The sequence below is a fragment of the Anas acuta genome, chromosome 23 (assembly GCF_963932015.1).
Source record: "Anas acuta chromosome 23, bAnaAcu1.1, whole genome shotgun sequence".
Taxonomy (NCBI): Eukaryota; Metazoa; Chordata; class Aves; order Anseriformes; family Anatidae; genus Anas; species Anas acuta.
In genome coordinates this window covers 4,421,104-4,436,428 of record NC_089001.1, presented here as the reverse complement: position 1 = coordinate 4,436,428, position 15,325 = coordinate 4,421,104, and the positions used below count along the sequence as shown (strand labels likewise).

General features: G+C 53.2%; 1 protein-coding gene across 14 annotated transcripts in view; it reads right to left on the bottom strand.

Annotated features, from left to right (window-relative positions):
- The window catches only part of B3GAT1 (beta-1,3-glucuronyltransferase 1), an 84,819-nt gene that overhangs the window by 29,359 nt on the left and 40,135 nt on the right, over positions 1-15,325 (bottom strand). For 2 of the 14 annotated variants that reach the window (XM_068659112.1, XM_068659113.1), the window contains exon 1: positions 5,870-6,374. The exons of 4 other annotated variants lie outside the window; for them this stretch is intronic. The gene's annotated coding sequence lies outside the window, so the exon portion shown is untranslated. Of the gene's footprint in view, positions 1-5,869; positions 6,378-12,640; positions 12,753-15,325 lie in introns of those variants that run through there. 8 more of the 14 variants (XM_068659104.1, XM_068659109.1, XM_068659111.1 and 5 more) reach the window with 8 other exon arrangements.

Below are 15,325 nucleotides of genomic sequence, written 5' to 3'. Positions count from 1 at the left end.
TGTGTTTCTCCGCGAGAGGCCACGGTGCTCTGCTCCCGGGCAGCATCACGCGTGCAGCTCGCTCAGCACCCTCTCCCACACGCATCTGCAGCCAGACCCACTTCTTCACAGCATCACACGAAAGCATCGTAGCCTTTGCTTTGCAGCACTGGGGCGAGGCAGGAGCATGGGGTATTCAAAGCGACAACTTCTCCAAAGTGGGATCCTTCTCCTACCAGTGGCGATAGGAGTTGGGCTTTTTATTCACCGAGAGCTGGAGTGGGCCCCGACTCGTGCTGGCATTATGTTATCATAATGCTGGAAGTATTATAAATGCTTAGCGTGCCAGACAAATCCTGGAGCAGGCTTCCAAATCCCCTCAAAATCCCCACTTGCCTCTCTACATTCATCCATTCGTGAAATCCAGAGCAGAGCCTCGGCATCCATCCCTTTGCTTTTGGTCTCCATCCAGCTGAATGGAAGGTGAGGGGGAACGGGCAGAGTCAAGGTATTTCTTCTGGATTAGCCTTCTTTTTCCTTTCAGGTGCCAAATCCGAGGAAGAGATCGTGTGAGGGTGTTTAAGAACAGCAGCCAGCAAAGCAGCCGAGACGACTCCTGTGCCCCTGTCTCCTACCACAAAGCAAAGCACGTCTCATTCTCCATGAGGGCTCCCCCCATAACCACCTCGAACTTCAGCACTGGAGGACCTGGGGTCCTGTCCCACCTCCACGATGAGGATGAGGCTGGAGGAGAGGAGCTGGCTGGGAGGAGATCTTTGTGCTGCAATCATCAATGTCAAGCTCCAGATGAAGGTCAGATGAGGGCTGCGCTGGCCCTGCAGTGCCCAAGTGCAGGGCCATGGTGGGACACATCCATCCCTGCCTTCTGCTGTGCTGTAGATGTAGATCCCCACAGCCAGGCTAGATTCCTTTTGCAATCAATGGGAGAATTAATTTGGCTTATTTTAGGTGCATGCCTCCAGAGGAGGTGAGCTGCACGCTGGAAATGCCCACTTCTCTTCACTACCCAGCTGAACCGACACGAGCAGACATCTGCATCTTCAATGCCCTTAAGCAAAGCGATTCCCACCTTTCCAGCGGGGAGGTAGGCTTTGTTCTCTGCGGCACAGCTTTCAGTTCCCTATCCACTGGGCTTTGACAGGGTTCCCAGATGGCTGACGGTGCAGAAGAGCAAATTTTTCTGACAACCCAGCCCACCAGTCTAGACTTGCACGAGGCAGGAATGGAAGGAGAGAGGCTGAACTCTCCTCTCCACGCTGCACGAGCTGTGAAGCAGCTGTTGGTATTTCAGGGAGGATAACCAGACTCCAGCAGACACCAAGGAAGGAACTTGGGGATCAACTGAGATCTGTGTGCAGTGGGCTCTGCAGTGCGTGCACATCTCTGCACCAGCCCAGAGCTGAATGGAGAGAATTCGCCATCGTGATGCGAAGCTGTAAATCCCCTCCCCAGAGGCCTCAGAGCTGGGGGGCTTTCAGGCATTTCGGAAGCTTGTCCCACTCTAATTGGCAGCATTTCTTCCCTGGACTGCCCTAGCTCTGCCAGCAGAGTCACTGCGTGACCACAGGGCAGCCACCTTGCCCGTGTCAGCATCCAGCCACCCTCTGCCCGTCCCGTACTTACACGCCACGCTTCGGTGCAGACTGGATACATGCAGCACAGAGACCCTGGAGCAGCAAGGCACGTCTCAGGAGCTTACAAGAAATAGCACTCCGGGGCAGTGTGCTGCTGGAGCTGGGCCAGCAGTGACCAATGCATTAACACGCTGGTGCTGCTGCATCGCCGGCTCGCAGCAGCACGAGCAGCACAGGAAGCCTTGCCCAGAAACGAAGCTCTTGTCCCATCTTGAGGAAAATAGCTCTGATCCAGGCAGGAAGGAGATCTTGAGCGTTTCCTATTTATTCTGCTGTCGCTGCCAAGAATATCACGCTGTGTTCCCCATGGATCATCTGGGTAGCGGAGCTGGAGGGATTGCTGAGGTAGCGCTGCAGCTGGCGGATCGCTTGGAGGCTGCATGGCACCGGGCAGGACAGGGCACTTCTCTGACAGACACGCAGCGTGTGCCTCTGCCCGCAGCTGTACGAGGGGAAGAACATACCCGTCTGTGCAAAGGCCAGGATGGAAAATACAGGTGTGCAAAGCTGCACGTGTGAGTGTGCTCCAGGCCCCGTACCGTGTCCGTAAGGTATAATTCAGGACTTATTTTATGAGCCTGTGAACAACACGCCTTGGCAAGAGCCACTTGTACAACTAAAGTGTCTACAGACAGACAGGGTGAAGTACAGGATGGGGACTAACATGTCCACATTCCTCAAGCTCCCAGTGCCCCAGGTCCCCGAAGGTGTGCAGTTCCCATCAGAAAATGCAAGAGGATATAGTCGATCATGAGCAATACGCGGTGTTACTTGGAGCACCTGGGGGGGGTCCATGTGTCTAGATCAAGACATTAAGATTAATTATGGGGCACACCCTGTGATCTCCACTCAGCGAAGCCCTTATTAGCTGAATCCATCCCTGATGTCCACTCACCGCTCCAAACACAAACAGTTGGGGTTGACAGGAGAAAAAGGGAGACTCTATCAACGGCACTGCTTCCAGAATATGCTTTGGGGAGGAATGAAGCCACAGCAAATTCACCCCCAGCCATATACCCAAACAAAAACTACAGTTGGAGTCTGCCTAACTTGTCAAAGCTGCTTCATGGCACTTTGCAATGGAGAGCTGTAAAAAAAGTGCAGGGCAAGAAAGCCCCACAGAGGGCAACAGCCCTGGAGAAAGATGCTGGCCAAGGTCTGCTCCGTGCCCACAAGGCAGAGACCTTGCTGATAAGCCCATACAAAAAGCAGCCTTGGAACCAAAGCAGCCTCTTGCACTGCTCACCCCTGCAAGACAAAATGCACAGTGATACAAAAAAGGCCAGGATTCTCCCTATGGATTCCCAGCTGCCTGCTGGATTTTGTTTGAAGAGGAGAAAAATTCCCTTTGCACAACTTTATCGAGCTGACAGAAGTGAAGCAAGGGCAGGAGAGAGCAGAGGCACTGCAAAAGGCAAGTCTCCAAGAAACACTAAAAAAAGAACCGCAACATTTGCCCTGATGTCCCTTAAAAGACAGTTCTTTTCATTTCCCAAGGCTTCTGCTGTTTCAACATGAGGGTGCTGGGAAAGATTAAAAGGGCAGGCGCACGGCTTTCCTTTCAGAAAGCATTATTTTGACATTGAGCAGCCAGCTTTGCACAAGGGCAGTGTGTGCTCACACTTCGTCACTGAAGGTTTCTTGGTCAGCTAAGGCCAGATAACGGCATTACAGCAGATATTTGCTACAAGGAAGCACTCGGTGCGGGTGCTAATCTGCAAGGCCCTGCACAACGGAGGTGCTTGCGGCTCCTCTCGCCTCTGTGGGCACACGGTCGCAAAGCCTGAAAGTCACAGAGTGATGCTGCAGGTCAAGGGAGGAAAGGGAATAAATCCAGGCAGCTCTGCAGCTGGCCGGGGCTCTGCCATCCTGCCCTGATGGGACAAAGCCACAGGAGAGCAGGACGGCAGAGCCCAGAGGCACTGCATCACACCTGGGACACGCAGGACGGCATTCAGACCCCTCCATGGGTTGGGAAACTCTGGGATGCCAATGAACACATGCCAAAGTTCTCCCCCCGTTCTCCGTGCCACCACGTGCATGTGCAGGGAGGCCTTTTCTTGGATGGCCTCTCGCTCTGCTGTCTTAGAGAAGTGACACCAGATTTGCACCCCGTCTTCTGCGCCCCCGTGGGGTGAGCCCGGCTCCGAGGAGCCAGCTCTCGTTAGGGCCGTCCCTGCGCTGCTAACGACTCCGAGTTCAGAGGGCTTCTTTGCCCGCTTCACTACGAACGCCTTTGGGGGGAGGCAGGGAGGGATTTATAACTCAACCGCATGAAATGGGAAAGTACTCCCAGCTAACAGCACTGAGCTCGCTTCTTTCCTCTCTTTCCTACACCCAGGCATATTCAAGCAGGAAAATACAATTACTGCCACCTTCCCCCCAAAACAGCATCCACTGTCCTGCTGGCTTTGGCCATTTCCGAGGCCAATATCACAGAAATAACCCTTCTGGGAGAAATATCCTTCTTTTTCCCCATCTGATCCCCCAGTCCCTTCCCCAGCACATCTTCCTTCTTCCTCAGTGCTTGGAAGCTGACACAGAGAAGGTCTATACACAGAAAGAAGTTATTTTACCTTTTTTTTTCCTAGCACCTCCATTTTCTCACACCTTTTCCATCCCACTTGCAGGTTACCCAAGCGATCCCAACCACTGCAATCTTCGAGCCAAACCTCGGCCAATTCAGCTCCATCGGAGATGTGTGTGCAGAGCAGGACGAGCCACACAGATGAGATCCACTGCAGTGACTTAAGACACTTTCCTCACACAAGCAAGAGTTACTCACAAAACAAAGGATGGCAGAGGCTCCACCATACATTTACAGAGCCCTTTTCCTGTATTTAGGTGCACGCACACACGGGCAGCCTCCCTCACTGACACGAGTTGGTGGCACCTCACCGTAACGTCCAAAAGGTCCAGATATAGCTGTGTGATGGGTGTCTCCTCAGGTCCGTAACAAACGCTGGGCCCCGAGCTCCTCAGATGTGTACAGGAGCTCCTAAGTTGACTGACAGCACATCAGAGCTCCTGACTTTCTGCCCTGTGCACATAAGCACTTGTGTGACACGTCACCAGAGAAACATCCAAGGCTCATGCTGCCGAGCCCCGTGCCAAGCTGAAGACCCATCAAGAAGTCCTCAAAGGCAAGGGAGGGAGCGGGTAGCCGAGGGACAGCACACAGCAAGGGGCACTGCGGCAGCGAGACCCTGCCAGGGATAGTGGGGGGCTCCAACCAAGGCTTGGACTCGCTGGGATGGAGAGGCAATGGGATCCTCAGCTGTAAACATCAGGACCTCCTCTGCACATTCCCAAACAACATCGGGGCTGAGCCACCTCCCAGGACTACCTGAAGTTGTGCCTTCTGGTCTGACTGAGAGAAATCAGGGCTTTCAGGATCACAGACCCAGGAACTGTCAGAGAGAGGCCCAGCAGGGAAAAGGAAAGCAGCATTTGTGGCCAGCTTCATTGATCACTATGGACTTTCTCCCCCCTAATCACTATTTTTCATCCCCATCCACTCCCACAGCATAGCGTGACACCAAGATCGCTCTTCAGCAGGCAAAGCATCTCTCAGCCATCTCCTCTTCCTCCAGAAGACAGCACTCGCAGAGCTTTTCCCTTTAAGCAGCCTCAAAGTTGGCTCTCGCCACTGCTGGCACAAATGAAAGGGATTTCAGTTCCCCCTCCTCCTAAATCCCTTCTCTTTCTGTTGCAAAGAAAAGGCAGAGGAAGACCAAGGAAGAGAAAAGCAACTCTCCCGCTCGCATCTCACCTCCCTCCCATCTTTCAGCACGGACACACAGGGGGCTGGGAGGGCACAGGACCACCACCATCCCCACGCAGCTTTCTGGGGAGCCACACCAAGCCCACGAGGGGAGCCCCAGAGCAGCTGCAGGTCTGGGAGGGCACGGCTGGGAGCACAGAGCTCCTGGAGGCGAGACATGGGCATATTTCCCCACAACCCAGCCAGCCTTCCCCAGGCAAAGAGGCTTGGCATCCTACGGCACCCAGCCTGGGAAAGGGGGCAAAGTGATCTCCAGCACCACAGCCCCCCGGAGCCATTCTGCAGCCTTTGAACACGCCAGGAGGGGTAGGAAAATTGCTTCGAGTCGTTCCTGCTTTCTCCCACTCCCTGCCCGCTGCAGGCACACGCACACACACACCCAGCCCTGTGCATAAAGGATCTCTGTCCTGCTCTGCTCAGCCATGCAATGTCTGCAAGAGGCGAGAGTTACCTTATTCCCACAGCCTGAACCGCCTTCTCTCTCCATCGTGGCCGGGAAGCTGCTCCCATTCATGCTTTAATCCCTGGGAACAGAGGCACGATTCAAAGCAGCTGTTCGCCCACTGGAGTGGGCTCCCCCCAGCAACCTCCTCCTCCTTCTCTCCTCCCTTTTTCCTCGTTTGTTGGGTCCGGATTTTTTTTTTTTTTTAATGTATTCTTTCTTAATCCAGGCGGCGACCAAGACACTCCTTCATCGCATCTCTGCCTCCCCGTTCCACTCTCAAAGAAATAGCAGGGCAGAGCTCCTTCCTCCTCCGCGGACCTCCAGTTCCCAGGTCTGCCTTTCTGCAGCGTGGCGTTAGGGGAGAGAAAGAGAGTGAAAGAGGGAGGGAGGGAGAGCGAGCGGGAGGGAGGGAGGGAGCGTGCAAACAGGGAGGAGGAGGAGGAGGAGGCCAACGGGGTGCGGGAGGAAGGAGCCAGAGCGTGGCTGACTGCTTTGTATCCAGAGCAGTGCCGCCAGCCCCTTCCCTCCCCCCCAGCAGCGGAGGACCTGCGCTGCTAATGGTCTGTACCAATTTATTCCACTTGGGCAGGGGCACTTCTCCCTGCGACAGGAGGAAAAGCCAGGGAAGGCTCCGAGATGGCCCCTTAAGGAATTGGTTCCTGCTCTCCTCACTCCGCGGCATCACCCACTGGGTTCGCAGCCACGGGCGAGGGGAGATGCTCAACCCGGCTCAGCAGGAGAAAGCCAAGTGTGAGGCTCAAAAGGGCTGGGTGGCAGGGATGGGTCTCTCCAGCAGCTCTCCGAGGGAACGTGGTGACCTTAGGCAGGGGTGCAAGGCCAGGTTCACCTCCAGCCCCTCGGGAAGGCAGGCTGAGCCCTGCTCCCCTTTATGCAGCACCCTCCACACCTTGTAGAACATCTCCAGATGACTCCAGCTGGGCTCTGCAACCGGTGGGCAACACTCGTTAGATCTCACGTAGCTCCCCTTCTAATTAGCACCACGGCTTTCCATGGCCACCCTCAGCCATCCCTACGCGAGCAGCAAGGCAGCTCCAGACCCACCTCGGCACTGACCACGGGCCCCAGCACTGGGTGAGAGGAGCAGGAACAGGCTCTGCCAGCGGGGAGGAGGCTCTGGGCTTCATTAGGGCTGCCCCTAATCAGGGTACAAATGCCCTGAGCCCCATGGAAAGGCAGGATGCTTCTGTGACTGCTACCTAAGCAGCAGGACCTCAGAGATACTCCCTTCCTCCACAGGGATCGCCTGGGGAGGCAGGGCTAGAAGGGGTTGGGGAGCAGAGCAAAGATCTTATCTCTTGCTGCTGCCCTTTAATAGTTAACCCGGGGAGGGCTGACTCATGCTCAGCAGCAGATTTCTCCGAGATGGCTGAACACCACAGTACATATGTCTCAGAACGCCACACTCGCAGGTAGGCAGCTTATCCCGAGCCAAAAATCAGCCCTGAGGCTGGGGGTAAGTTACCTCTCACCTGTCCTGCCACCGCTGCCTTCTCACCTGCTGCCAGCCGGGTCATCTCTCTCTCTCCACACCCTAAATTCCTGGCTGCATGTCCCGGAGTGGACAAGCACAGATCCACAGCTGCAGCTACTCCTTGCTACTCCCTCTCTGCCAGATCTGGTAAGGTTACAGTGCCATGGTAACATGGAGGTAGAGAGAGATTTACTTACGCTTTACCAAAAAAAGAACAACAAAGAAAAAAAAACAACTTGCAGTTCCTGCAAAAAGCATCGCTGCTCCGAGAGCTGAGTTCCATGTTGTGGAGCAAGCTGGGTGATTTTCACTGTTGGTTCCCACCGTTTTCACCCCGCTGTTCGTTTTGCATCCACAGCGCTCAGCTTGGGCATGCCAAGGGGTGCCAGGGAGCAGAGATGTTTGCTGTGGAGTTCAGAGTCAAATCATCAGCCACATAATCAGCCACAAACTAACGAGCATCAAGGGCACACCGACAACCCCTGACTGCATCACAGGACCTCCAGAGCCAAACTCCTTCCCCCTGAAGTCAGGCAAGCTGAAGGACTCCGTGCATGGCCCCAGGCCTCTGCCTCGGGTGGACGTGAGCTTTGGTGAGACCAGCAAGGCTTGCACCAGAAAACCAGGGAGATGCCAGCTCCAAGTCAGGGCTGTCTGTGGAGGGAGATGCTTAAAAGGCAGCTCCTTGCCTCTCCCCTCGCATTGGGGATGAATAAGGAACAACTCTGGGATTGCCAGTCCCGAACCCTTCACCACGCTGGGCTCTCTCTGAACAGACCACACAGAGGATCGCAGCCAGGCTGGTTTCTGCTATGCCACTTCCTTGACAAAATGAGCCAGCTGGTGAAATCCAAGGGAGCATGGCCTCGTTCTGTCCTTGGGCTCGTTTTCTGCAAGGTACCTAGGGAGAGATCAGCTCCGAAGACTATTTGCCTGGGAATTTTGTGCCAATTCAGCTAGTACTAAGGGTTTCACTGAGCTCTGTGTCTATTAAAAATGCATAATGTCCACTTATATCAAAAGGGTGGATTCAGACCCAGCATTTTACCTGCTGCTGTGGCACACAGGAGGTGGATGGGGGGAGCTGTCCCTCGAGGCCTGTGTCAGGAGACAAGAAAGGGCATCGCCACTGACTGCTTCAGAGCGGGGTAAACAAGGGAGAGAGAGATAAAAGCGCTGCTGTCACAAAATATAAACACATAAAAACTCGGGGAGGAGGGAAACGAGATGTGTTACACCTGAGGTTTATAAAAATTACGGGTGAGCAGTAACATTTCAGGTTCAGCCCTGCACCAGCATCTCCAAAGACTCACAAAGGTGAAAGGCACTGGGAAAAGTGTCGCAGAAGCTCAGGAGGGACACAGACACGTACAGAGAGACCCCCCCAGTACCCCCAGACTGCAAATTACAGCCTGGTGCGCTCAGAGCTCCTTTTTGTGATGGGAGCAGCAGAGCAATGGTGCACAGAGGCTGCTCTGACATTTTCCAAGGTTGTCCCTTTGAACTTTAGCATATCGACTTGTTTGCGTGCTGGGTATGGAGCGTGCCACGTTCACCAGAGCCAAATTCCCGTGGAGAGCCTCGGGAAATGCTCCCAAAGGGCCTCGGGGTTCAGGGAGCAGGGCGCTTGCCTGGAACCCGGAGTGCTTCACCGAGGATGTTGAGCTCAACATGCAGCACCTCTGTTGACAGCAGCGTATATAAACAGAGCAGCATTTTCCTGCTCCCTCCCCCTTCTTATTTTAGCACAAAATACCCCGAGTAAAATACATACACACAACAATCCGCTACGAAAGCAAAACAAAGCCCCAAGTGTGCGCACGCACGCACATGCACACACATAGATATTCTTCTGGAGAACGCAGCGTATATTCAATACCTTAAATGTCATTTCTTAAATATTAATGCTGTGCTTCTGGCGAGGTTTATGTAAGGTTTATTACCGCCGGATTGGAGGCACAACAAAACCCCAGCTCGGCACTCGCAGCCTGATGTTCTCTGCCTGCCCAAGCCATCCAGAGGCCCAGCTCCATCACAGTGCCCCGTCTCCCCTGCAGACCCCAAACCCCCCGGCTGTGGAGCTGGGGCAGACCCCAGCTGACTGCCAGGCTGTTTTCCTGGGCGGGGGGGCAGAGCTACATCTCTCTTTTCCCCCATCCCCGTGCTTGCAGCTCGCCATCTGGCCCTGTCAGGAGCATCCCTGCTTGGAACCGCGCTGCAGCCAGGCGCAAGCCCGAGCGGATGCCTCTCTCCGGCTGCACAATAACCTCATTAGCCGAGGCAGCGCAGGGCGAAAGGAAGAGCACGAGGGCAAATGCTCAGCAAATAGCCGGGTACGGTTCAGCTGCGTACGCACAAGCACGGCCCTGGGCTGCTGGATGGAGCCACGCAGCAGGCAGAGCAACCCAAGGGCTGGCAACTCCTGGCTGGCAACAACCCCTGTGAGCCCAGCCACAGCTCCACATGCCCTGGTCTTGTTCAGGCAGCCTGAACATGGGAACTAACTCAGGCCCTTGGATGGACCCCAGACTGTCACTGCCCTGTGGTGAGAGGTTTGAGAACTGGCCAACCATGGGTGAGAAACGAGGTGGGCCAACCCACCTCAAAGGCACCGCGATGGGAGGACCTCAGCTGAAAGTCCCACTCAAGGGGTTTTGTCAGGGAGATTAGAGGGACCCTAGGCTCTGGGAGGAGAAAAATCCCAAAGTTTGGCCTCTTTGCCCCTGCATACTGGGCAAAAAGATCCTCCAGCAAGTGCCTGTTAGCCCGGTTATTCTCCAGGGGCCAAACAGAGGCCAGAGGGTTTTGAAGCAGAGGATAAGCTTCTTAGGGAGCGCAGCCACACATCGTGCTATTTGCACAGACCGCTTCCAGCACTCGCTGCTACTGCCCACGTTGTAGCTGCTATGGAGAGCAAATTCAGCCTTTCAGACTGCTGGGCTGCAGTGGGGGGAAACCGGCAGATAACTCCATGCCATACCTACTATTCTTTTTCTTCTAGCAAATGTACAGCAAGCAACACCAAAAGCATTCATCCCATCCCCAATCTCCCTACTTTTCACCCCAGAAGTCTATCTCACGGACTTCACCCGCACAAGCTCCCGGCGATGCTGCTCATCGCCCAGCCCAAGTTGTGCTGCCCCTTGTGCCTTTGTGCTCGGACAGGGAGGTGCTCTCTTCCCTGGCAGGAGCTGTTTGCCCCCACCAAGTCTCTGTAGGTGCACGGAGGGCATTTGCACACCCTGACGGATTGATTCAGTGTGCCCTCAGGATGTTTCGTGGACACATGAAAAAAAGCAAGGAGTGGGGCATGGGAAGCATGGGGAAATGGAGAGCAAAGCCACGCTGATGCATCAGCAGGTGGTGCTCTCCCCTTCAAATCGTCAGACAAGTTAAGCCCTCGCCTGGCATTTTACCACTGGGACTTCCTCCAGGAAAGGACGCTCAGCGTAACACACGACCCCTCTTCTCTGTACTGCTGAGAGAGGCAGAGGCTGTGGCAGTTCAGAGCCCTGGAAAGGAGAGCCACACACTGCACAGAGCTCCCCTTGGGCGCTGGTGCTTCTTTACAGCTTGGAAGAAACTCTTCACAGGCTAAAGACCCGTAGTAGGTAAACCTAACTCTGGGGAACATCAAAGAGGAAACGCTTTAGCACGTTGCTGGGAGTTGGCAGGAGTGATTCAATAACCCCTGGACTCCTTGTCCAGCCACAGCCTCGCTCTGATCGTTATCTTGGCCAGAATCCAAGGCAGAGATTGTTCGGAGACCAGTGCATCCCAGACGGTGCTAAATCACACGCATCCAAACTGTCCTCCGAGGGATTTTAATTCGCTGGGAAGCACCCTCTTAGCAAACAAACACGAGCAGATCCAGCTCTCGCCACATTGCCGTCATTAATCTCTGCTTCCAGAACCTCCACCCAAGCCTCCGCGTGCCGATCGCGCCGGTCACAAACGCTGGTCTTTGCTCTGGATACCACAGCTTGAGACCAGAAGAGAGAAGAGAAAGCAAGAAAACGAGCACCCTGCTGGAATTACTGTTGGTTTGTTGTGAGACAGTCCTGAGGGGGGGCTTTCAGATGCCCTAAGGAATGGGCTCTTCTTGTTGTTGGGGCTCAGGAGACTTCGAAGAAAGTCCAAGCAAACCTCCTGCGTTTCTCTGTACCTGAATACTTTAACTGTGCTGCTGAAACACGCATTTCTGCTCCATTTCCTGCTCTGTTGCTCCCACTTTCTCCACCACTGATTTGCCAGGCAGGTTAGGATCTTATTAAGAGAAAACTTCCTTCAGGAGCAGCTCGTGACGCTCTGGGATTGCAACACAATGAACTGATAAAGCGAGACATAGAAGCACATAAATAATCATAGTATCTCACACGTCCCAAGATCACACAAGCAATTTCAACTCTTTTTTTTTCATGTCCTGTTTATAAATATTCATTTCAGGGCTGTTTTAAACCAACGGAGCCTCCTACAGAACCGCTCCAGAAGCTCGAGCAGCCTCCCATTCCCATGCAGCATGTGGACGACCTGCAACGATTTGCAGTCCCTCCTCATCCTGCCTCTTCCCCGCACATACTCCCAGACCACGAATGCCCAGCACGAAAGCACAAGCAGCAAATATCTCAGCATCTCACCCTGCTCCCGTGGCAGCCGTGTCTGTGCCATATGCCCACTCCTTGCTACTAACCTCCATCTCCCAACAGCTACGTGACGGCCACATCACCTGCTCTGGGTTCACTAAGCAAAATCACTTGGAACCATAAAAAAAACACTGTTGTGTTCATTTCTGGAAAAGAAAAATTAATATGCAAACGGTGATAAATTCTCTGATGTGCACATTTATGTTTTTATCATGTAGTTAATCAGGAAGGAGTTGGTTCAGTTTAGATACAGCTCCACACTTTGCCTCTATAATCCGAATCCCAGAAGGGCCTTATAAAACCATAATCTGCAATGCAAAATTGCAAAGCATATGGGAGTGTCTATAGATTTTCCAAATCACCTGTGCCCTAATTTAATATGAATAACAATTAGTTTACTCTTATCAGTTAATTGTGCCCCTTGTGGATTCAGCAACACTGCGTCTCATCGCCGAACGCCTTTGTCTGAGGAAACTTTAATTACACTTCCTCACGCAGCCCAGCCCCACTCGCAGCTTTGGCAACAGAGGCGAAATTGCTGCTCAACAAAAAGCCCACCACCAACCAAAAGGGAGCGGCTGCGCTCTGATGGAATCAGAGAAGTGCACAAAAGCTGCTGGGGTTAATAGCAGGGAGTGTTACCGCAGTCCCTTCAGCCCAGCCGAGGTGCCCACAGCATCCTCCATGAGCTGCACGAGGAGTTTCTTCAGCCCCAGCCAGCCCTGACAGCCCTCGATCCGGTCCTGTCTCTGCTCCTGCTGCTCCGAGGGGGGAGGAGATGCCTCCCAGCCCCGGGCACTAGCAGCAGAAAATGGGAGAAGGCTTTCATTTCACCTCCGGTGCTGTGATTAGCAGAGGGTTGCGAGCCAAGGCACCGGCTCCTATTTCCAGCTCAGCCGCTGTCTCCAAATGATCCTGTGCAAGTCACTTAACTCCGAGCCTGCTTCCTCGCCCATTTAAACAGCAACAATATTGTCATTGATAAAGCTGATGGGATATGAATACACATTCACTCAATGCTTTGACATCAATCCTGCAATTAAAATACCGTTAATGCAACAGCAAGCGCTGCAACTTTATCTACTGGCATTGGGTATGCGTTTTCTTTTCAAGGCCCACAAGTCCCCTTGTGAATCATACAAAAAAACAGATTGAGGATGACTGTGTTTCTACTTCCATTTCAAACACGGCAGGGTTTTGCACACACACAGACCTTAAATCTCAGTTACACCATCCCCTTGGCAGCAAAACGTTGCCTTTGCGTAGCAGAGGATGCAGGCTACAAACCCTTTGGCAGAGGCGAAGGAACAAGCCTGCAGCGCAGCAGATAAAGCCTCGGGTGTTAGGAACGTTCCCAGCCCACCGGATCCAGCCCAGGAATGCAGAGCTCACCCTGCCCAAGTCAGGGAATTCATCTCCCACCGCATCAAATATGCTCCTCATCTCTCGACTGCGTGACCTCTGCCCCTCTCCAAATGGGATTTCTCCACCCTTTCGAAGGAATAAGTTGCCGTGCATACTTAATTACTTTTATTACTCTCCAGTAATCGTTAGCATGACCTTTCCATGCACTATTTTGGTGTGTCTCTCCCCAGGTCATTACTTCTGAACCACAGGCTCTGGTGGAACAGAAACATTAATCTCCTGCAGACAGCAGAAGCAAAGCTCACGGGGTTTGATCTCTCCTGGTAAAAAATGATGCAACAAATTGTACCAGGTTGAGCTCTGTCTCTGGCATCCTGGCAATGCCATGCAAGACCTCCGACATTTCTCAGTGGATCCTCGTGCCTCTCCCTTCAATCCCTTATTAGCTCAGCAAGCAGAGCAGAAAAAGCAACTACAACTACAAATTTTAAATAAGGCTGAGTGTCACTCACTTGAGGAACTGGAACAATGCGAGTGGGCTCCAAGCTGCAGTGGCCGGGATAATCCTGCAAGCAGCATTAGCTACTTGGACAGCAGAGCTAATTCCCAGCTACAGAGAGAAATCAGGCTGTGATTCTCCGTGGAGGTTCAGGCAGCAACACCTTTGCAGTAACCATTTCTGCTCCATCTCTCGGAGCACTCTGCCAGACATGTGCAGCATCAGTCGGGACGAGCTGGCAGGGGAGAGCAGGGCTCATCCTGTGACCTTCCAATGCTTCTCTGAACAAAGCTTGTGGCTCGAGCAGGGCACTTTGGCTGAAGGACGAAGCAAGAAAGATAAACCAAACAAAAGCTTATTCTGCAGACCTGCCAGGTTTGGCAGCGTTCACACAGGTCTGACAGCTTCACCCTGTAAATGAATTGTTTCTTGTGAAAGCACAGGAGAGATCTCATCCGTCTCGGATGCTGCAAATCCATGTATGGTGCAGAATTGAACCGGCCTTTCTGAGGGAATGTATTTTATTGAGTGCTGTTTAAATGACTGCCATCAAAAAGCCTTTTCATAAACAGAAATCTAACATTTCCTCATTATTCACTCTCCTTCCCCCTTCCCTCCCTCGTCTCCCAGCTCATTCCCATCCAGAAAGAGACAAGCCTAAAGCAGGCCAGCCAAAAGCGAGCTGAACTCTCGCTCCACCTGGGAGCAGACTGGACTCCAGGTGAGGGGCTGCCCAAACCTTTCCAGGGAGAAAGCAGCAGACTGAAACCTGGAGTGCTTGCAGGCACAAAGACGTGCCCTCCACCTGTAGAAGGAGAGCTCCAAGCTTTGAGAGCCATGGGGTATGTGGGGTGTTTGTGCCCGCAGTGCCTGGGGGTGTGCAGGCGGTGTGTGGCATTCACAGCCCGCAGCATCCCGTGCCAGTGCCATCGTTTCAAAGGGATGCAGCACTACAGAAACAACAAATATCTCCCTTCTAAATAACCACTTTGTTCCTGAATCAAAAGCCCTTCTGCACAGCTGCTGCAGTGCTTCTCTTACTGACACGATGGCAGGGGCAGGAATGGGGTCTGGGCTCTTCCCTGGGCCACCGGCCCCTGCTTGCACAGAGGGCATTTTCAAACTTGCCCGAAGAACAACAAAAACTTAGGGCTGCAGGTTGTTTTTTTTTTTTCCTTCTTGAAGGTAGATTCATAAAACCCTCTGCATGATCCAGCCTCTGACTCCAAAGTATGCCCCTCGCTCTTTTGCTCACCAGTTCCTCTGTCAGCCTGGAAGCATCCCGGGACACTGACCATCCTTACCTTACCTTACCCATCAACAACCCCCATCACGTAACAGAACAGCAGATTTTCCAAGCCCTAGTGAACAAAGAACAACTCTTTGGCCATTTATTTAACAACATACTCTGAAGAGCTCCTTCTCTCCACTGCTACTGCTACTCCATTAAATGAACAGAAGGG